This window comes from Microtus oregoni, unplaced genomic scaffold, assembly GCF_018167655.1.
Source record: "Microtus oregoni isolate MIOR12 unplaced genomic scaffold, Mior012 000012F_ref0000307, whole genome shotgun sequence".
In the NCBI taxonomy this organism is placed as follows: Eukaryota; Metazoa; Chordata; class Mammalia; order Rodentia; family Cricetidae; genus Microtus; species Microtus oregoni.
This window is the reverse complement of record NW_024543071.1, coordinates 28,312,786-28,335,329: the sequence shown is the minus strand read 5'-3', so window position 1 is coordinate 28,335,329 and position 22,544 is coordinate 28,312,786. Positions and strand designations below refer to the sequence as shown.

At 38.9% G+C, this 22,544-nt stretch overlaps 1 protein-coding gene across 2 annotated transcripts in view; it reads left to right on the top strand.

The window, feature by feature from the left end:
• The first annotated feature begins 232 nt into the window (after nt 1–232).
• The window catches only part of A1cf (APOBEC1 complementation factor), a 79,519-nt gene continuing 57,207 nt past the window's right edge, over nt 233–22,544 (top strand). For both annotated transcript variants that reach the window (XM_041661150.1, XM_041661149.1), the window contains exon 1: nt 233–317. The gene's annotated coding sequence lies outside the window, so the exon portion shown is untranslated. The remainder of the gene's footprint in view (nt 318–22,544) is intronic.

The following is a 22,544-nucleotide window of genomic DNA, read 5'->3' as shown; positions in this document are numbered from 1 at the left end:
TTTCTAAAAGCTACGTTCAAAAAAGAATTGACCCCAATGACTGTAAATGCCAAACACATTTTCATTTTGTAAACAAGAGGGGAAGAGTTTAGTAGCTTCTGTTTAGGCCATAGTGACCCAATTACCTGGTCAAAGGGCTGCGTGGATGCAAGAGACAGGGCGAGTTAAAGTTTAACTTCCAGGAATTGTAAACCAAACCTAAAGCCACTGAACCTTTGGAGTTTGATACGGTGATTAGAATATAACCAAAGTGGCATGCTGAATTCGCCATAATCAAGGAACCTCTTTCCGGGTGGGGAACTTCAGGAATTACTCAGGTATGGCCCACGCTTTTCATATTTTCTGTTTCAATTCTGTGTTGTGGTATCTATGAGAATGCATGAAAACAGCTTGTGCTCTTTCCTACTCCTGAGTCTTAGACAGAGAATTGCCGTTTGCTTTTATACTAATGAAACCAACTAAAAAACAAAACAAAGTATTGGAAATGATCATACAGTCTCAAGACGAGACGAATGTCATGATTTACTCCTTGATTTAGTACATTCCCCAAGCTTGTGGAAAGTGGGGTGATCATCGTGTGTTCACAAGTGGAGCTCATGTGCTATAACCCCTACTTCCAGCCAAGTATCAGGGAGAGCTGTGCTTCACCGTCCGTCCTTGTACCGAGGACCTCAGGGCAGACATGCAATTAACAAAAGACATAGTCAAACACAGCGAGATTTTTTAGCTCTGTGTGTCAGTTCTCATTCCTATCGTACTTCAGACTGTACCTAATTCAACTAACTTCTGCATGCTACCACCCTAAGGAGAGAATTGGGGTGAAATCTTGCTATTTCTTCTGCCATTAACCTGCTAAGCAAAATAATATTCTAAGTCATTTGCTTTTAATTCTAGCAAGAAAAGAAAGCAAAGGCCACTATGGAAAACTGACTGCTTCTGACTGTGTTAGAGCTCAACCTCAAGGTGACTATTAGATCGCTTTCACAGACTGAGCAAACATAGAACAGCGTACATATTTTTTATTCCTATTTCTCTCACCCATGAACGATAGCTAAACACCCAAACAGGATGGTTTTAAGGAGGGAAGTAGATCAGGGCATTGTCTGTTCTAACAGAAATCTCAACTCTCTGACTGACTGAAGCTCTGTCACTTCCCCGTGATCAGAGTAGGTGCCACAGAGAGGCCCCAGGAAATACGTGTCTGTCCTGGTGACAGTTTCACATGTGACTCTCCTAGAAGATAATGAAAAATCATTTGTGCATCCCAAGAGATTAATGTTTTATAAACCAAATGTCGGTAAACTTTCAATATAAGGAGCACCAAATGAGCCAGTCTAGCCTGAAACTCTAACATGTTGAGCAGCATACAGTAAGAGAGTGAATCTGGAATAAAAGGGAAATCGTTTACTTGTTCAAGAAGTTAGCGATCCCCCTGCCAATATAGAGAAGTAGATAATTCTTGTTTACTTTTCAGGCCATTTCTAGAATAATATTGGTACTTCTCAATTTAAAAAAAATGTATACATTTTGCTGTCCAATGTACTGTGTTAAGTATAGGGGTAAAAGAATATACCATTGACAAGAAATAAGTTGTTTTAAATGACATTCATAGATTGACATAGTAGATACAAAATCATGAGTAGCCATTTTAAACTAGGCTAATGACAAGTTAATTTGTGATTTTTTTTTTTGTTTGGTTTGGTTTTTCAAAACAGGGTTTCACTGTAGTTATCAAGACTGTCCTGGACCTAGCTCTTGTTGACCAGGCTGGCCTCGAACACACAGAGATCCACCTGCCTCTGCCTCCCGAGTGCTGGGATGAAACGTGTGTGCCACCACCACCCAGCTAATCTGTGATGTTTTAAGTATCGACATTACCTGCACTGCACTTAAGGAACAGAAGGGGCCAAGAACATGTGTCTCCATAGTCAATCAAATATGTCGTATAATAAGTCATGTTAGATCATTGAAAGCAGCTCTTCTTACCATTTGGATGCTCTTCAACATAACAATATTTGCTAAGTATTAGATTATCAAGTGTATTCGTAAGCACCGTCTTTAAATTTAATCTCCTGTTATTCTTAGAACACCCCACTACTATGAATATATGATTACCATGTATCATTATATCATATTGCTGTTAGATTGAGATGCAGACAAATTACTTAACAGGCTCAATGTTAAAAGCAAGCGGCACAGCCTGGTGACCCAGTCAGGTAGTCTAATTCCAGAGCACACATGCACACTGTACTCTGTCATCAGGATTTACTACACGCACATGGGTGCTTAGCGTTGCAATTAGCCAAAGGAACAGGTCATACAGTTTCCTAACCTCACTTTATAAGAGAACTTCTTCCAAGACATGTGTCTACCAACATTGCTCCAAAATTATACCCCTTAGGCTACAGGCTGAGGAGAGATCACTCTTATAACCCATGTCTAGTGTTTGAGATGACCAGTATCAAGTATAATCACTGAGTTTTGACCGATCTAAGTCAGAACTTCCAATAACTCATATGCTTTCCTCATTCTCCACCAAGCAAAGCCATGCCCGTGCTAGAGTCTTTAAAACTAATCACAGCAAGATTGCCAGGCTCTCTTACAGACACGACCAGGCTACAATCCTCACTCCAAACCTCCCTGGCTTATGAAGCTGTAGACGGTATTTGGCTTCCCAAAAGCTCAGATTCTTTAGATGTGAAGCGGGTATGTGATCTACCCATAGAACTTTGCGAAGATTGATAAGCAGAGAGCTGGTGTTTAAGAACAAGTTGATCCCCATCTCCTATTTTCCCATGTTTTTTTTCCCCAGAAGAACTTAAACTGTCCAAACATACCACCCACCAGCTTTCTCCAAACAATCCCATTCAAGTAGAAAATCAGATAAAGAAACCCATTAATTACCGAAGCCACTGCACTTCTTCAGAACCTACAAACACACACACACACACACTCACACACACACACACACACACACACACACACACGCAGGCACACACACACTACAAGCAGGATAACTTTTAGTTTAGAAACTATTTTTTAGAACTACTAAGAAAAACTCAACTTGTTTTTATGGTTTCAGGTTGTGACGCTGTGTATGTTAACTTGACAGCAGATCTAAAACCTGTTCCAGTAACTCTCTGAAAACACCGGCATCCCTTAGGACGCTGGGTAATACTTTGGGTACTATTGCCCAATGGCTTTCATTACCACATTACTCCATGACTCAGTGAGCTCAAACAAGACTGTATTGATCGACAGAAGATAAGCTTCATTTTATCTTGTTCCTAGACACAGTAACCAGGCTTCTCTCAAGTGCAGGTCTAACAATCCAAACTCCCCCAGGAAAGGCCCTTGGGCAAGACGCCTCACCCCTGCAGTGACCGTCCACACACCCCTAAATCCCATCTGCTCTTTAGCTGAAAACGGCAAACCTAGTCATTAACAAATATTTACCGCCAAATGGATCAGGATACACGATTTATCATTTTAAGCTGCCAATCCTATTCCAACTAGGCTATAAGATTTTAACATTATTTAGAATTTTTAAAATTACATCATCCCCCCCCCCCTTTCATTTACTCCTTCCAATTCTTCCAAAATACCTCTCATGGCTCTCTCTCAAATTCATGGCCTATAATTATTTCATTGTTAATATATATGTATGCATATATGCTTATATATATATGTATAAACAGAGAAAGGAGATAGATGATAGACAGACAGATAGATAGACAGACAGACGGACAGATATTCCTAAATATATAAATACAATGTACTCAGACAGATCATATAATGTTACTTATATAAATTCAGGAATGACCATTTTAAGCTAATACACCAACGTTTGGTGTTGAATATTTTTGGTAGATTCCAATAAAAGGCTGAGCTATAGTCATACCTTGGTAATCGGTTCCAGGGGATGGACTCAGGATCTCTGTGATACCCGAATCCTCATGTATTCTAGTTCCCTACGTAAGCTCGAGTAGTATATGTTTGCTTATAACTCATGCACATCCTTTCACATACTCCAAGCTGTCTCTGGGTGACTTCCTGTCCCTTGCGCACTGTAAACACTATTATAGAGTTCCATACTGCATGTTCATATACTATTAGAGATAAATGTCTGTTTGTGTTCAATTCACATGCATTTCTTGTAAATGTTTTTAATCTGTAGTTAACTGAATCTATAAATAAGGAACCCACAAATTCAGAGGTCCAGGTATGTTTCCTTTAGTAAAAACGATTGTCTTCACTGAACTATGCTGACATCCTCCTCTCTCTAATTCAACATTTTGAAAGACATATAAACTAAGCTTCTTCTCTGTGGATTTATAGAGGAAACTTTATGTGTATCAATATTAACAATGTGAGCATGTTCCAGGCTTGCTTTTTCCTGTGGGGATTATTTTCTAGCGATATTGAGAGGAAAGAGTCATAAAAGATATGAAAACTCCCTGTGTTTGCAGAGTGTTCTGCACCAGTAAATAATATTGTCTATAGAGAATTAGCACATGACAATTTAACCAGATTAAATGTCTAAATAAAAAAATTGATTATAATTCTATTAAATCCCACTTCCAACTAGGTAGTAATGACTTTGCTTACTCCAACAATTAGGAACTAATTATTGGTTAGGCCGCTCAACTCATTTAAAGAATACTAGGTCTGAGTATGGGAGTTACATACTCTAGTACCTTATTACCACAATATATTCTAGTTTATAAATGTATTTAAGGGCCAGTAAGATGGCTCAGCAGGTAAAAGCACTCACTATAAAAGCCTGAACCCCAAGTTCAATTCCCAGAACCCATAATAGAAAGCAAGAACTAAGTTTCAAAATTTCTCCTCTGTCATATACACATCCATACTCATCCATACACCGCACACATGTATGCACACATAATTATAATATGGTTGCTTTTATCCTACCACTTAAAAAATTTGTTAATTCTTTGAAATTTTTATGCACTGTATTTTGATCATATTCACCCCCAACTTCTCCAAGACCCACTCCCACTTTCCTATGATCCCACCTTCATGTTCTTTTCTTTAGTTTAGTAACTTAGAACCCATCAAATCCATTCATTCATACACTTCTGGGTACGAGGCTATCCATGGGAGCATAGCTGACCTATCAGAAGCCGCACTCCTTTTTACAATTTTACTTATGTATTTATTCAGATATTTTTGAGAGTTTCATGAGTGCTATATTTACATCATTTCCCTCCTCACCCTCTCTTCAACTCTTCCCCATTTACTCCAACTTCATCTCAAAGTCATGACGCCCTATTCTTTAATCATTAATTAATTACACACACACACACACACACACACAAATTTGTAACTAGAACCTGCTGAGCCCCTTTAGTGTTACTCATGTGTATATGTGTTAGGGTTGACCATTTTGAGTTGGATGATGTATCAGGGCATTTATCCTTGGAAAATTATTAGCCATTAATTAGCTGTGCCTCTTCATCTAGGGATGGGATCTTGTGAGATTATATATATACATACATATATATATATATATGTATGTATATATTTGTATATGTGAGGCTTATAAAATAAGTTCCTATGTGGCTTTTCAAACCTCTCGAGTGTTAGCTATCCTCCCTCCAAATGCCTCCTTGTCCCTTCCCACTCTTTTTGTCACATTCAAGTCATTTCATATTGTTTGTGAGCCCTTGAGTTTCACCTGGGCTGTTTTTATGACAGGGAGCTTGGAAGTAACCATTGGAGCCTAGTGGGCTCAGCAATTGGCACACAACTGAAAACAGTGGCTCCCACACTCCCAGAATCTATCAGTTCATTCTATCAGTTCAGGCCCTATGAGCATCTTCCCTGTCTATTACTGGTTATGGACAGGGCTTGTCTTATGAAGGCCAAGGGCAAGTAGCTGTAGCTTCTGTGAGTTCCTGATTAAAATTGCCAAGTCATTTCTAGAGAATGGTATTTTGCCATTTTTTCTCCCTATCTTGTGGCTCCTACATTCTGCTGATACCCTCTTCTCCAATGATCCCAGAGCCATAGCAGGAGTAAGATAAATGTATTGCTTAGGGATGAATTGCCTTCAACCATCCCTGAGTCTCACAATCTTGGGCAGTCCTGAATCTCTTCATTCACTGTTATTGATGGAAAAGACAGGCTTCTCTCATTAGGACAGTAGCTCTCAAACTTCCTAATGCTGCGATCGTCAAACCATTTTTGTGATTACTTCCTAACTGTAATTCTGCTCCTGATTTAAATTGTAATGCAAACATCTAATATTTACATTATATCATATCAGGCTTTCTAATATGCAACCCCTGGGAAAAGGTCATTTAACCCCAAAAGAGTCGCAACCCACAGTTTAAGAGCCACTGCATTAGAACCAAGTATAGCATTTATCTATGTATATAAACAAACACACATGTAGAAGGCAGTTTGACGCTGTGTCTGTTTAGCTAAAGATCACTAGTGTGTTGACCCCTAGGGTCTATGACCTCTCAAGACATGGTAGTGGTTTTTCGCTTGTTTAATTTTTGTTTTTATTTTAACCAAGTTTACACAGTACCAAGAATTGTGGAACAGGCCACAAATTACAACCTGGGAGTGCTTGGTTACCCCCAGAAAAGTCATGTTACTACTGCATATGTAAGCACACTTTCTTGATAGGGTAGTATCTAACTAGACAGTAGAGTAAGACCTTTGATGCATTTTCTCCTCTAGTAATCTAAGTAGCAGTTCCTGGGACCTTCAAGCTATCTAACAGAGTGAAAGCATCTGGTTCAGTTCAAGCTTGATTTTTTTCTGTATCTTCCAACCAAAGTGTATGGTGTCATCAGCATAGAGTCTTATCATTTAGCTCTGCTGGGCAACCAAGTTGAAAGAAAGGAACCTGTGCTATTTGTGCAGACTTCTGGGGGCTCCCTAAACAACACTTTCTTAAAAAGTATTACATGCCTGGTGGTGGTGGCACATGCCTTTAATTCCAGCACTTGTGAGGCTGAGGCAGGCGGATCTCTGTGAGTTCAAGACCAGTCTGGTCTACAAGAGCTAGTTCCAGGACAGACGCCAAAGCTACAGAGAAACCCTATCTCAAAAACAACATCAACAAAAGTATCAGACAGAGGGCAGCACTGTTGTTTAGCCTCTTACTCCTTCTGCAAGCAGCAGTAACAAAGAAATATTTTGAATATATTTGCCACCTAAGAATTTAAAGAAGGTTGATGTCAAATTTCTTCATGCTCACTTTATTATGTGCTGGTTTCAGGTAACTGAGTCATGATTTATCATTCCATGGGTTCAAGACAGTTAAAGAAAATTTCACCTGTTTGTACAGAATAGAACCGATCCCTAGGTGTTCCGCTGCTCTAGTAGACATTAACTGACGTATCAACCAGCTAAAAGGCTGAATGACACAGTAAAGTCAGAACACATCAGTGTGGATGGAAAGGCAGTTCCAAGGAGGTCCCAGAAGAAAGCAGCCCTAAAACAAGCAGACCGTTATGATACTGGGGAATAAGGCAGCAGCAGGAGCAGACAATCGTAAAGTCGCCTAGCAGACAGTTGGGAGACTGCAGAGCATTGCAGACAGATGTAATTGTTTTCTGTTTCTAGCAGTGTTAGTAATCATCCCGTTAGCTGTTTTATTGGGCTTCTGCATAGCACTTATCTACTCAGCTGGGGCCGTTAGCACGAAGCAAACAGGCTTATTAGATGTACTCAAACCCTATTGCTTCTGATTATTTGTTCTGGAAGTCAGAAATCTAAATCCAATACCGTGGGGAATGAACTGTGTTGGCAGAAGAATCTCCTAATCCTTTTTTCTGAAGCTGCCGCACCCACACACGCACACTCCCAGTAGGATGCAGAGCTTTACTCCTAACCAATTAGAACTGGCAAGCTGTAATTATGAGACTAGTGGCATTAACAATATCTTAACTTTAACATTCTCCTATGGCTCTTCCCGCATGCTAAACATTTTGGTGAATCTGTTTAAACCTTCTGCAAAATAGATATTATTACCATATCATTTTTCTAGTAAAAAAGAAACCTAAGGAACATGGAGAAATATGAAGAAGGCACGCCACATGCATCAGCTTGCAAACCAAGGGTAGCTGGGTGATTCTGGAAAGTATTGAAGCTTGGAATTGGAACAAAATTGAGACCTTTTAACAGAGAAAAAACTAAGAGAATACCTTAAGAATAAAAAATGTCTATTTAAAATTAGTAAGAATCAAAGTATAAAATTCCAGCCTTCAAATGAGCCATTGCTTTGTGTACTATCCACTATACATTTCCAGTTCCACCTGATTCTCTACAAACTTTAGGAGACAAGCTAATAGACCTCTAGTTCTCAACTCTTTGTTAAGTCCCACCTTCCCCTCTATGATCAGATTCATAGACAAACAGAGACTCAGTTAAAGGAGAACCAATTGTAACTTAGGAACCAAGAGGTTCCACTCACAGAAGAAATGTGTGTGTGTGTGGGGGGGGGGTGACACACACACACACACACACACACACACACACACACAGAGGTACCATCAACACAGTGGCAAGACCAGCCACAAAGCTATCACTGAGAACATGAAGCAGTTGTCATAAAGGGCTTGACTGCCTTACATCCAAATTCTGGTTGTGTCTGGAAGATGACATAGCATCTCCTCGGGAACACATACCCTTTTCCCAGTAGGATGAATAACGGTCTGCACAGGGAGTCCTGAACCACATTCATTGGGGACTCTACATAGTCTCAAATGCTCCCAAGTATGAGCTCTATTGACCTGAATAATTTCACAAGGGAGTGAATTTTCTGCCAGATGTTTTCTGGGGAAACAAATTAGTTCGGAAGCAGAGTGAGGGTTCTAGCACACAAAACCTAAACAAAAAAGAGCCTGACAAAGCTATGAGGAAAAGGGAAGCTGGAGAGTGGAAGAGAGAAGACATGGAGGGGAGAGTGGAATGAGGGACTTGAAGAAGGTGTCTGTGTGAAGAGTTAACTTAATAAATAGTTCTTATTCATCAAAGGTGTCAGGGTATATCAAGGGTATGTTCATTACATATAGTAGACACTGAGCCCAGCACATCCCCTATTCTCTTGCTGTCACAAACACACGTTGCATTTGCAGTGACCTGAACTGCAGTCACCTTGAGAATGCTATTATATAGTTCTTTAAGAAACTCTAGTAGAAAAAAAAGCTTACCATGGGGCTGGGAAGAGTACTTGAGGGCTGGACTGATCTCCTGAATTTGATGTCTGTTTCCTAGAAGGTGGCAGGACATAGCCCACTCCTGATAAACATCCTCTGGTTCCACAAACATGCCACAACAAATGTATTCCTTGTACACACGCGCGCATACACACACAAATTAATTAATTAATTAAAATTCAAAAACCTATAATAGGACTAAAAGTGGCACAGTTAAGAGCACTGATTGTTCTTCCCAAGGACCCAGGTTCAATTCCTAGTGACTCACAATCATCTATAACATTGGTTCTAGGTAATCCAAAACACTTTTCTGACCTGTGCAAATTATACATGCAGGCAAAATACTCACAGATATTAAGTCTTAAAAATCCAATAATGTCTGTAAACTCATTATTGTTTGCCTTTCTGAAATAATACATAAAATCAAATATGTTCAATAATCATAATTCATTATCTCAGAATTTCAAATGATTAGTTAAAGTCCAATAATACATAGTGTTGACAATTTGGAAGAAAATATTATGTTAAAGCAGAAAGTTCTAGACTGAGAATGCCCAGACTCATATCCTAGCCCAATCATCTGACTTTGGTCCAATTACTTAACTTCTACTAAAACCAAGATTGTTTTGCAAACGAGAAAAAAATTATATATGAACTGTGTAAGATACTACCAAGCAAGTGTGAGCCAACCTTAGATATTAAAGTCATAATTTGCATAATATTTTATGCCAAGAACACAATGTTTTAGTGAAAGAAAATGGTTAGGAGAGAGACAGGTCATGAGATGACACACTGAGAATATTTTTTCAAGATGAAATAAGGAGGCTGAGAAACTTAGAGAATCCTCATGCCCACTCTGCAAATGTGAGCTTGTAGCCACCTCCCCCTAGTTCTGTGGTACTTTTTCCAAGGGATAAATGCTCTCTACTACTGACAGGACCTCTTGATTTGGGGGCACAGAATGACTTAAAGGATCTTCGGTAATAAGCAAAGTGGAAAGATGAATGTTTACACCAGAGTACAAATCTTGCAGGTTTTGTTATCTACATAGTTATAACCAGAAAAATCAGCACACTCAGCCACCAAAGCCACTTATAAAACTTCAGGCGATTGTTGAAGCAGACGGCTGTTAGTCACAAGTCTGACAAAACAATGGCATTAAATACATCATCCTGCCCCCCAAATCAGTCCCCAGCACAAGCATAGAAACTTCATGAAGTACATACCCCAGAAGAGAAAAACTAAGTGTGGATGGAGGATTGAAAGTGGGGCTAAGTGGAGCATCAGGATGGCACAGAAAGAATTACGGAACAGGATCCACTAAGGGACAGCAAGAAAATGTGTCCTTCTGTGTGGGACAAAGCGGTGCCACTCTGGCCTCAAGAATTCCTGCAGTTTGTCTTGCTCCAATAGTCCTAAAGACCATCTTGTGCAATCCCCGTTCCATTCCCAGATCCACATTAATTAGCAGCAGAACATTCTTGAAAAGAAGTACAGAAGGCTGATCCCCCTGTTATAAGTGATATGTGGGTGCCAACTTCTCTGTTAGATCTGAATGCTGGGCCCACCCTTGAAGAAGTTGGGGTAACTATAACAACTCACACACTGAGAATCAGTTTAATGACACGTGCTCTCACGCCATTTAAGTTCATCTTTTTCTAAGTAGAGTGTTGTATGCAGAAATTATTTTATCTTTATAAATCAACAACAATATGGAACTGTTTCCAGAGTTTGCAGACTGACTGAGATTAAATAATCACCTTTTTTCCGAAGCCTCATTTTTTTAAAAGCTGTAAAGCTATTAACTATGGTAAAGTAGTGACTTCCTAAAGGCAAAAAAATGATTCGATTCTTTTTAAGTTCTGACACCCTAGTACACTGTTAGGTGCATGTGCGCACACACACACACACACACACACACACACACACCACCTGAGAGTAGCTAACTACAAGCAAGAGTCTGTTCTTTCTTCAAAGATTGCCACAATCTCATAAGTGTTCCCAGCTGGCTCTGTTGTGGATCCACTCCAGTGGCTCGGATGGACCAGTTTAAGTAATGTGTATTAATAGTATGAGGATAAGGTCTTAAAGCAAGTATTGGAAGTCACAGTTAAGGAATTCGCTCAGGCTAGAGACAGTCTTTGTTTGAGCAGAAGATTACAGAGATATGGCTTCTGAGAGGAGACTAAAAGTAGAGGAGGCTGAGGCTCAACACTGTGAATGGCACTTGCTAACCTTTAAGCCAGTTAACTCTCCAAATCCTGCTTTCAGATTACAGAAGTTAAGGCTTCCTCTTCTTGGCGGTGAGATGTCTTTGAAGCAGATAAAGCCTGTCTCCAAATACCTGCTTAATGAGACTATGATTTAAGAAGCAGTATTTCTACTGGACCTCAGATGATACAATTTTAAACAGATATTTAAATAAGAAATCTTATTACCTAGGGCTTATGCATCCTCAAAGCCAAAAAAAATCTATGTATTGGGATTGATTTGCAAAAATGATGATGAATTGGCCAACTGATTATGTTTAATTTTTCTCACGAGTTCTGGTAACTTTTTTGGAATTAAGTTGCTTCTTATTCCCTATTTTGATGCAGCAAAAAATTTAAATAAAAATTAGAAAACATATTCTCTCTTTACTATGCATGCTTTAGAGTCTTGATTTAGAACAAATGTGTATTCATATATTTATTAACACATTTGTATATATATATAAAATATACACAAAATATCATGTCAGTGAATATCTACTCATTATCTTCCTCAATAAACTCTAAATCAATAACTCCAGTGGTCACCCTATACAGTTATCTTTCTCTGTAGATATTTTATTACTCTGATAATTCCTCAGTATGTTGGTTTCATTAACTCAAGGTACTCCCAGTAAGACTCCGAATGATTCCAAATCAGATGGTGTGTGACTCTCAAGCATTCATCAGCAAGCAATAATCAGAGTATTAATGGCCCAAAACATCTCTGCAAAAAAATAAGTTTCCTTAGAAACTTGTGTCTATCAGTGTTGTTCCTAAATAAACAATAAAATAAAATATAAAATAATTAGGTGCAGTCAGCAACTTCTTAGCCATGAGAATCAGCAAAGGAGCTGGAGCAGGAATAAGAGCAGAGGTGGGGTAAGAAAGAAGATACACAAGTGTAACTGACAATAGAGAGAAAAACCCACTCTCAAAACAGTCATGTCTGCTGTCATGACTCCTACGGTTGGAGTAACCCAACGGCACACTACTACATCAGGGATTTGGTCCATGGCTGACTTCCTTCTATCTGATTTCTGTAGACGGAGACTGCTTGTTTGTTCCTGGCCGCCCAGACCCAAAATAATCACACAGAAACTATATTAATGGAAATACTGTTTGGCCAATAGTTTAAGCATACTTCTAGATAGTTCTCACATCTTAAATTAACCCATTTCTGTTATTTTGTATTTTACCATGAGGCTTGTGGTTTACAGGTGCATCTGTTTCCTCCTATGCCTACATGGCGTTTCCCTGACTCCACCTTCTTTTCTTCTTTATCTCCGCTTGGAATTGCTCTGTTCTGCACTGCAATAGGCCCAAAGTAGCTTTTTTTATTAACCAATGGTAATAAGATATATTCATAGCATACAGAGGGGAATCCCACATTAGACTTCTATAGTCTAGAAGAGCTCAGGAGATATGGAAGGAAACTAATACTTTAATTCAAATTGAAGAATAAAAATAACTACAAAGCCATATTACATTCTGCCAAATGATATATCCCAGGATAAACCTTAAAATTACTACACAATAATAGTCAGTGTATAACAGAGGGCTGGTAATGACCATATGTTCACATTGGAACATACGCAAAGGAACTAAGGTCCTGGTCCATGTGCACCATCACACAATCTAGTCTGGCCTAGTCAAAGGAATTAATACAATAGCATATTTTCAGCTCAGTCAAATCACAAGATGCTCCAGCTGAAGAGGGTAATGTGTCCCTGTGGAGGAGAGAGTAGACTCACAGTATTACCCTTCTGAATTCCTTCATATCCCATGTTCTTCATAGTGATACTCTGAAGGAACCAAGGGAGACCATATGCTTTCTTCAACCCTTACCCACTTCTTTCATATAGAAAAACAAAAAGACAATAGGGAAAAGCTTAAGTAATTAAAGACACAGACTCTGAGTCTCTGGACATTCAGACTTAGGTTGTTTGTCTGTTCCTTGTCACCAAGAGCATCCTGGCATATCAACTAACTTCTCTTTTACTGGGCTTACTCCTTTCTACCCTAACCATAGAAATGTTATCACGTGCTTTATAGGGTTCTTACAGGGATCAAGTAAATCATGTCTTAATGTGAAACATGGCAGACAATATATGCTTAGTATATGTTGGTCTTGTTGATTATTCTTACTTATCATTTAAAATTTTGTCACATAACAGCCAAAAAAAGTTTTAACCTGCTCCTTAAAGATTTTTACATGTAAGCCTGCAGGTGGTGGCACACACCTTTAATCTCAGCACTCAGAAGGCAGAGGCAGGTGGATATCTATGAGTTCCAGGACAGGCAGGGCTACCCAGTGAAAGCTTGTCTTGAAAAACAAACAATCAAAAAATGATTATCATGTGTAAACTACTAGCTTTTAAGTTATCTCTATTTCCTCTGACCTATTGTGTTCTTTGCTCAAATGTCCACTGATGTGTGAGTCTCTCTGTTCATGATTTAAAAGTATTCTTTGCATTTTACAGATATAATTTGTGTCTATTATTAATATGTTAATCATTTTTATTTTCATCTCTGCTAAGGTTACATTGCAATTACATATACTTGTGATTTTCAGGTAGTTAAATCTGCCAGCCTTTTTGTTGTGAATTTTTATACTTACTTTGAAAGAACTTCTGTGCCCCAATAGTGGAATGTTCTCTCATGTTCTGGTAGTTATGTAATGTCTTTAAAGTTTATTTTCTTAGTCCTCTTAGAACTTGGACATAGGTTATGAGGTGATGGTCCAACTTTATCTCTTATTCAAATTGTCCACGACCTCCCAATGATCTAAAATAACACCTATTGGCAAATACCAATCTAAACAAAACTATGGGTCAAGGCTCTTGATTCTATGCCACTGATTTCCTGTCCTTAGGATTGTTTGATTTCTCTCTGCTAGTTAGGCTGGTTCCAGATCATTCCACATATTCAATAAATCTTGTGGCATTCATTGCATGTTTCTTACTGTCAGAAGAATTATGGAATTTGTTTCTCAAAATTTAAAATAGTGGGATCAAAATTGGAATGACAGAACATTTAAAATGGGGGTGAACAGATTTCATTGCATAATAAACTTTTTAGCTAAACAAGTCTTTAGGGCTTTCTGCTGGATTTTGGCATCTTTTTCATACGGTTTCAGGCATTTCTCCATATGCTTATTTTTATTTTCCTTTATTGTCAGTTTTTCTCCTTGCATCTTGTTTGCACTCTTGGAAAACAAGCACACTTACCTCTGCAGTGTGTTTTAATTAGCTGTGATATAGTTTTATAGAACTGTGGAAGGGGACCTGCACCACTCTAATGTGACACACACGCAGTGTCTGTACCAAGGCAAGGATATTGGACTCTACTCCTAACCCATGAAAAGTTACATTATCTTTAAACTGACGTAGATACATTTGCCTCACTATCACTTGTTCATTTACTATGAAAATCATGGGTGTTTTCAATAGTGAAGGGAATCAAGTTCACAAAATCCCTAATGTTCAAAACTCCTTATGTTTTTATAATGATGCTGTGTCGTTCTAATCTCCGTGCTGGGCCGTCAGCTCATATTTAAACTCATATGCAATCGTTTCTCTATTAGATTTCGGTTTTCTTGTACATTTGTATGGTTTATATTAGAGATGTGGTATGTCCACAGATGATAATATCATAAATTTCTATTCTTCAAAGGGTTTCCTATCATAAAAGAATTATTTCTTTCTCTTTTTCTACATTTGCTTATTTATTTGTTTGGGGTGTGTGTGTGTGTGTGTGTGTGTGTGTGTGTGTGTGTGTGTGTTGTGAGATGTGTGAGTGAACACCCAGACCCAGGAGAGGGTATCAGATCCCTCTGGAGTTGTGTGCATCCTGGCATGGGTGTTTGGAACTGAACTGAGAACATCTCTCTGTGAGAGCAGTAAATGCCCTTCAACACTGAGCCACCGCTCCAGGCCCAATTTCACTACTAATTCATGAATACATGAAGTATGTCTAATAAAACTATCTGGTTCTGGTGTTATTTGAAAAAAAAAAGCTTAAATGATTTTTCAATGTAAGTTAATTGTTATTAATTTATCTAAAACTTTAATTTATCCTTGGAACAATTTTGTAAGGAAAACCATACTTTTCTAAGTAAATACCATTGCATCCATAATTTTCAAATTACTAGAAGATATATTCTCATTTTTGAGAATTATCTAGCTTGTGATTAAAAAGTTCCTCTCATTTGAAGAATTTACTTTTCCTGATCAGGATAACCAGCAGCATTTCTGTGGACTCATCTTTCCCATAATCCTCTATCCTAGTGTCAAGTCTGTAGAATTTTTCTTTGTTAATTCTACTTTTAGCTATTAGGCCATAATTAATTTTCCTAGCTTCTTTCCTTGAGTGCACATTTGCAGTGATTTCTGTTTTTAGCAAAATGTTTTCAGATTAAAATTTTGAATCAGTTTTACAATGAAAATTCCATTTCCCCAAGTGTTCATATAGTAAAAACTTTGAATTTTTTTTTAATCTTTTAAATTTTAGAAGCCACACATCATAGAAAAGTAATAACAGCCAAATAAACAGGAATAAATAAAACATAAAGTAATCATTTCTCTACCACCCAATTTAACCAGTAAGCCTTTTATTTTTTTTTATATTTATTTATTTATTTATTTATTTATTTATTTAGGATTTCTGCCTCCTCCCCGCAACAGCTTCCCATTTCCCTCCCCCTCCCTCGATCAAGTCCCCCTCCCTCATCTGCTCGAAGAGCAATCAGGGTTCCCTGACCTGTGGGAAGCCCAAGGACCACCCACCTCTATCCAGGTCTCCTAAGGTGAGCATCCAAACTGCCTAGGCTCCCCCAAAGCCAGTATGTGCAGTAGGATCAAAAACCCACTGCGAGTGTTCTTGAAAGGAACTCAGGACCACGAGGGGTGCTCCCACACACTGAGACAATGGGGATGTTCTATCGGGAACTCACCAAGGCCAACTGGCCTAGGTCTGAAAAAGCATGGGATAAATCCGGACTAGCTGAACATAGCGGACAATGAGGAATACCAGTAAGCCTTTTATAATCAAAGATCTTATGAATGTAATCTTAACATAAATGAAATTAATCAGACACTGTTTTTACAACCTAGCTTTCAATTATAACTTAAAAAAAAAATCTACCTCCGTTATGACTCTTTTTTTCTAGACTGTTAACCTGCACTGAACCACTGTTCATTCAAGCATCTCTACCTCACTGGCTATTCAGGCAATGTCTGAGCTTCCATACAACACTAACATGCTCTGTGAGAGATGGGAAACATATTAATATGGATTTACAGACTTTCCTGGAACAAAGAAAAACACAATGTACTAATTGTTGAAGCAATTTGAGAAATTTGGCAAGACACACACAGAACTACATCTCTTCCACATTGGACAATGGCTGGCAAGGACACTAACAAATGGGGAATTCTCAAAAGGTGGTTGATTCAACCAAAGCCCTATTTGCGGAACAGAAAGGGAATACTAGATGAGAGTCTCTCAGATGCCAACCGTATGACAGGCTCTCATCACCATTACCCTATCTATTCAACCATTTTGCTGTTATTTTATCTTTTAAGCCTCCCAGTTAGGTATCAATGATCTTATACTATATTTTTTAAACTTTTGCCCGATGATCTTGTCAACTTCCAATATCCAGGAGGATAAATATATGTTTTTCTTTGGGTTCACCTTCTTATTTCACTTCTCTAGGATCACGAACTCTGGGATCCAGAAAGTTAAAATCATGGTAGAAGAACAGAAATTAAAATGTCATTGTGTTCTTCTCAGACAATATGGAATCCATGACTGAAAAAAAGATTGTTCTAGTACAATTAACATGATTCCTAAAACAACTTCAGTTTCTTTAAGATTATCTAGGCACCAACTAATGCATTGTACATTAACTGATGGCTTAATAATAGAGAGATGGTTCTGATTAATTCATTGATAATTTTTTTTAAATAATAAGGTGACACATAATGACTTTAAAAAGTGCTTTTGAGTTTTTTAAGTTAAAATGTAACATCATTTTCCCTTTCCCTTCCCTCCCCCCAAGCCTTCCCAGTACCCCCATTTACTCTCTCTCCAAATTCATGGCCTCTATTTCTTTAATCCACAGAATCACTACAGCAATCTTTTGTAATCATATGTGAATGCATATATGTATGTATATATACATTTTCTCTATTATTTTTTCTATGGTCCATAATGTATACTCAAATGAACTATTGCTTTCATTTGCAAATATTTTTCTAAGTTGAGTTCTGGAACTAATTTATACTTATTTTATTGAGCAATGCAAGGTAATATTTACCTTGCATCAACTAGAGAGTGCCTGGACTTGTATCACAAACCCTTCATTTCTGCACAATCTGGAACTCTGTAAAATTCCCAGCGGGTACTTTAAAAGTCTGAATTTCCTGCTAAAATTACTTATACATGTTTCAAAAGGGCAATTATGTATTGCTTAGTTAAATCATTCAACACTGGGCCACAACAGAACATTCGAGAAAGACGGATATAGCTTAGAGATATCCAAACAGCAGGTGAAACCTTCCCTGGCGACAAATGCACATGGATCTGGTCTCACCACAGCCATGAGGTTCCTACTCTGCGAGAAGGACTCCTCTCCACTACTGAGCAGTCACAAACGGTCTTTCTCCCCATTCAGTTTCCTCATCCAACCTCTTCCAAAGCATCAAATAAGTGAACGACACAGTACCTATAGCACCAGAATTGCTCTTTCCAAGTTCTAAATTGCCAAAGACAAGCATGTATAGTGGAAGTCCATACTTGTTGACCTGCTCATAAAAGTTGAGGACAACTGTTACAATTAACTTTTAATAAAGATGCCCGCTGACATCCACTGTCAGTACCCCCATTTGTTCTCTGCCATAAATTCTGCTTTTACTTTCCAAGCTCTTGCTTCTTTGCTCTTAAACTGCTTCTTCCTCATGTACGTTTCCAGCACTTGTCTTGTGTCTTGACTGATTTCTGTTTTAGAAACAAAAGTAAAGTTTGCTCCCCTAGTCCTCCTGTCTCCTTGGTCTCCATTGTAGGTTCCACCAGGACAATAAAATCCAAGGAACAATTCCCACTTTGAATCCTGTCCTGATTTTCCTGTGTAACTTGCAATTCTGTGTGGCACCAAATTTTGTTATCAAATAGATTTTCACTTTCTGTCATGGGCCACAGTTATAACTGCATAACAGCATGTATCTCTATCTGCGAGATATGGATTTAGAAAAGCCATTATTTCCTCCACTATACCCTTCCTTCTCTTCCTCCTCCCTCCTTCCACCTTCCCTGACCCAAGTCCCATGCACACCAGAGACCTTGAGGGAGCACGTTGCCCTGACCCTCTGGCTGAACTGTATTAACAGTCCAGCTAGGTGATAGGGGACCTATTCCAAACCTCCCTTAACTTTGAAGAAAGAAGAAATCTTGACCTACAATTTCTAGGTCTTGTTGGATCCATTGAAAATGGATATGGCAGATGAAAAGGCTTAAGTTCATAGAGGAGAAAAAATATGTCTAGTTTTAGTTACTTTGACCTTGAGAAGTATTTACTCTCATCTCTGTCATAAATACAACATGTATAGAAACTATCAAAAATCAATTTCTCATATAAGCAGGTGTATTCTAGGGTAGAACTACAGAATGTTACTTGAACTAATGAGAAATAATGAGTACTGGTACATGCCCATTTTAGTTCTAACTGAGATCAAGTCAGTTGTTGACCCCAAGTCTTCTGTTTATTCCTTATATGTTTATTGAACACTTGGCATAGCATCAAGTCTTTGGGGGCAAGCTACAAGTCCAAGATAGCCCTTTCATTTAGCAAGCTCACAGTTCGGTGAGAATGCCAGTCAAGGGCACCTTTCTGCACTGTATGTGGCAATGTAGGGCTGTACAAGCATTCCTGAGAGCACGGAAAAGAGGGCACCTAGCATTACCCAGGGAGTCAGCAAAGAAGACATCACAAAGCAAACAGCTTTCAGTCTAATCTAGATGGAATCAATAAGGCCAGTGACGCTGGAAGAGATAGGAAAGGAAAGTTGTAAGCGGTGAATCTGGCCATCTAAGGATGTGTGCTGGTGCTAAGTGGAAGGACACATGAAGGATAGGAAAGGAGACCTGGGATGTAATGCTGATAAGAGTGGACTTCATCTACCACATGGAGATATTTAGAGATATAATAGCCAACACTGTGCAGGTATTAACTGCCAGAGGCCATTTTGAGCATTTGACATCTATTTTATTGTTTAATCCTCAGAAGAACTATGACATAATGAATACTATCATCCTAATTTTACACATAAAGATATTGAGGTTCAAAGATCTACTCCTGGCGTGAAAGCAAAAGAATAAAAGGGGATGCATCCTTTTTCTTTTAATATGGGGTCTCCTTATGGCCCAAGCTAGCCTTGAACTCATGATTCTTATTGCTGCAGCCCTCTAAATAGGCATGGATTGCAGATATGACCACCACACTTTGATCAAGGAGACCATTTTTATATATTTAAGCTCAGTAGGCAATACACATCCTAGAGAATGTGGAGATATTGACCCAAGACTGTTAAATGGTAGCTGGGCAGTGCTCGTGAAGACCCCTGACATTTTATATCATGTTATCCCTTCACCATAGTTTCCAGATGAAGATGATCCAGGAAGTCTGTCCTGGTTAGTTTTTTTTCTTCTTTCTGTAATTGGACACAGCCTAGATACCTGGGAAAAGGGAACCTTATTTGAAAAGTTGCCTCCATCAGATTATCCTGTGAAGGACAATCTGTCAGAGTGTCCTCCATCAGACTGCCCTGTCAACACGGCACTTTCTTGATTGCTAATTGATATAAAAGGGGGTAAGTCCACTACGAGAAGCATCATCCCTAATCAGGTGGGCCTGCACTGTATAGAAAAGCTAGCTAAGCAGGAGTCAGTGAGCAAGCCAAGACACAGCACTCTTCCATGGTTTCGGCTTAATTTCCTGCCTGAACTCCCTAAATCAGCGGTTCTCAACTTATGGGTTCCAACCCCATTGGGAGTCACATACTAGATATCCTACATATCAGATAGTTACATTACAATTCATAACAGTAGCAAAATTGCTATGAGGTAGCCACAAAATAATTTTATGGCTGGGGTCACCACAACATGAGGAACGGTATTAAAGTGTCGTAGTATTAGGAAGGTTGAGAACCCACGCCCTAAATGATGGGCTGTAAGTTGAAATAAATTCCCTTTCTCTCCTAAATCACCTTTGGTCAGGGAGGTTATCACAGCAACAGAAAATGAGCTAGGACCAGGCCTTTCTGGAATCTCTCTGCTGCCCGCCCCTGTCTCTCACAGCTGTCCTCCATTATGAGTTATTAGCAGGAATATTACATCACATGTGCTGGGGAACATCGGAAGTATCTTCTCATTCATCTTCGCTACAACCACTCTTAGCTGTTCCTACCACAATTCACAAACGAAAAGCCTGATGCTCAGAGTGGGCGTGTACGTGTATGAATCTTCCCCACACAGCCACTGCCTGGGACCCTCTTCCGCTCTATTTTTATCTCACTCTTCTCTTTATCCAAACTGAGGAACAGGGCTGTCCATCAAACTCACCCTTTTCACAGCAGAACCCGAGAGTTGAAATTAGAGCTGCTTGGCAATTCCGTCGCGTTTCCTTCCTCCTCCCTGATGGACGCTACGCTCCGATGCCTACTGATGTTCTAACCGGTACACCAAACCCGGAGGTTTTCCAAAGCCTTATCAGTATGTGAATCTCATTACGCCCGGGTGATTGTGGAAGATCACTTCCATACTTGAGACATAGCTAAGGAACTTGTTGGAGATCACAGTGAAAAGCAGAAAGAGAACCCCCCCTCCCCCCCGTCTATCTTCCACCTCAGGCCTCTGCCTGCTTAGTAGGCCTTGGACAGCTGACCGCCCCCATTCTCAGATCTCTTTGCTTCTAAACTACCTCAAACCCTGCTTCTCTTATCCTTATACCATTCCATTTAGGTCTTCTTTGCTGAATCTTCCTTATCTCTTGGTTTCTAGAAGTTATTTATCTAGAGATCTGCCTTAGAGAATTCACCCCTCTACCCAGTCCTTACACGAGCTCATCCAGTCTCCAGACTAAACGTCTGTCAGACGTCAGCTCCAGGTCAGGGTCTCCCAGGTTGAACTCACCCTTGAAATTCAGACTCAGATCTGTCCACCTGCTGTTCAATCTAGCTGCATAGATAAAGGCACCGAGAAAATCAGCCCCCATAACAGGGCCTCTGCTTCTTCCACAACTTCCTTAACTCTATTCTTCTTTTGTCTTTCTTTTTTGTTTTGTTTAGTTTTGCTTTGTTTTTTTTTTCTGTTCTGTTTTGTTTTGTTTTGTTTTGTTTTGGGTTGGGTTAGGAGTTCTGGTGTTTATGCCTAGGACTTCACACATATTAATTGAGTGCTATGACACTGGAAAACACACCTAATCTGTAAAGTGCCTTTGGTTGAACATTGTGACTTTCATTCTGATGTACAAATTGCCAGTGATTTGAGACTTAAATATTGAAAACGACTTCTCAGAACTTCATAGTGAATTCCAAAGGAGCTGAGAGGTTTTTGTGATGTCAAAATTCCTTTAATAACCTTTAATTATTAACTCAAACTCAACGTAGGTTTTGCGAAAAACAAAACCGAATTCATCATGTCACCATGAACTCTTACCTTTTTAATGGAAATGATGAAGTTTAGAAAAGAAAAACCTGCAACTTGGCCAACAGACTATAGACTTTGCTCTCAAAGCTATTAAGGCCCAAAGAAATAACCTTATCAGATTCTCCATGTCCTTCCTGGTCCTCCAGGGTATGTAAGGCACAACAGAAGGATCTGAGAGCTTCCTGATTAAGCAGCAACTTATTTAGTAAATTTAGTAACATTTACAAAAAAAAAACTAGCATTAGACAAAATGTAATTCTTACGATAGTTTATATATCTTCAAAAATAGCTTTTACAGTTTTATTTATGTTTAAGATTACCTCACACCAATTTGCACAACTGTAAACCACCAACAGATCCACCTATATTTTACTATCCATAGAAACAGAGT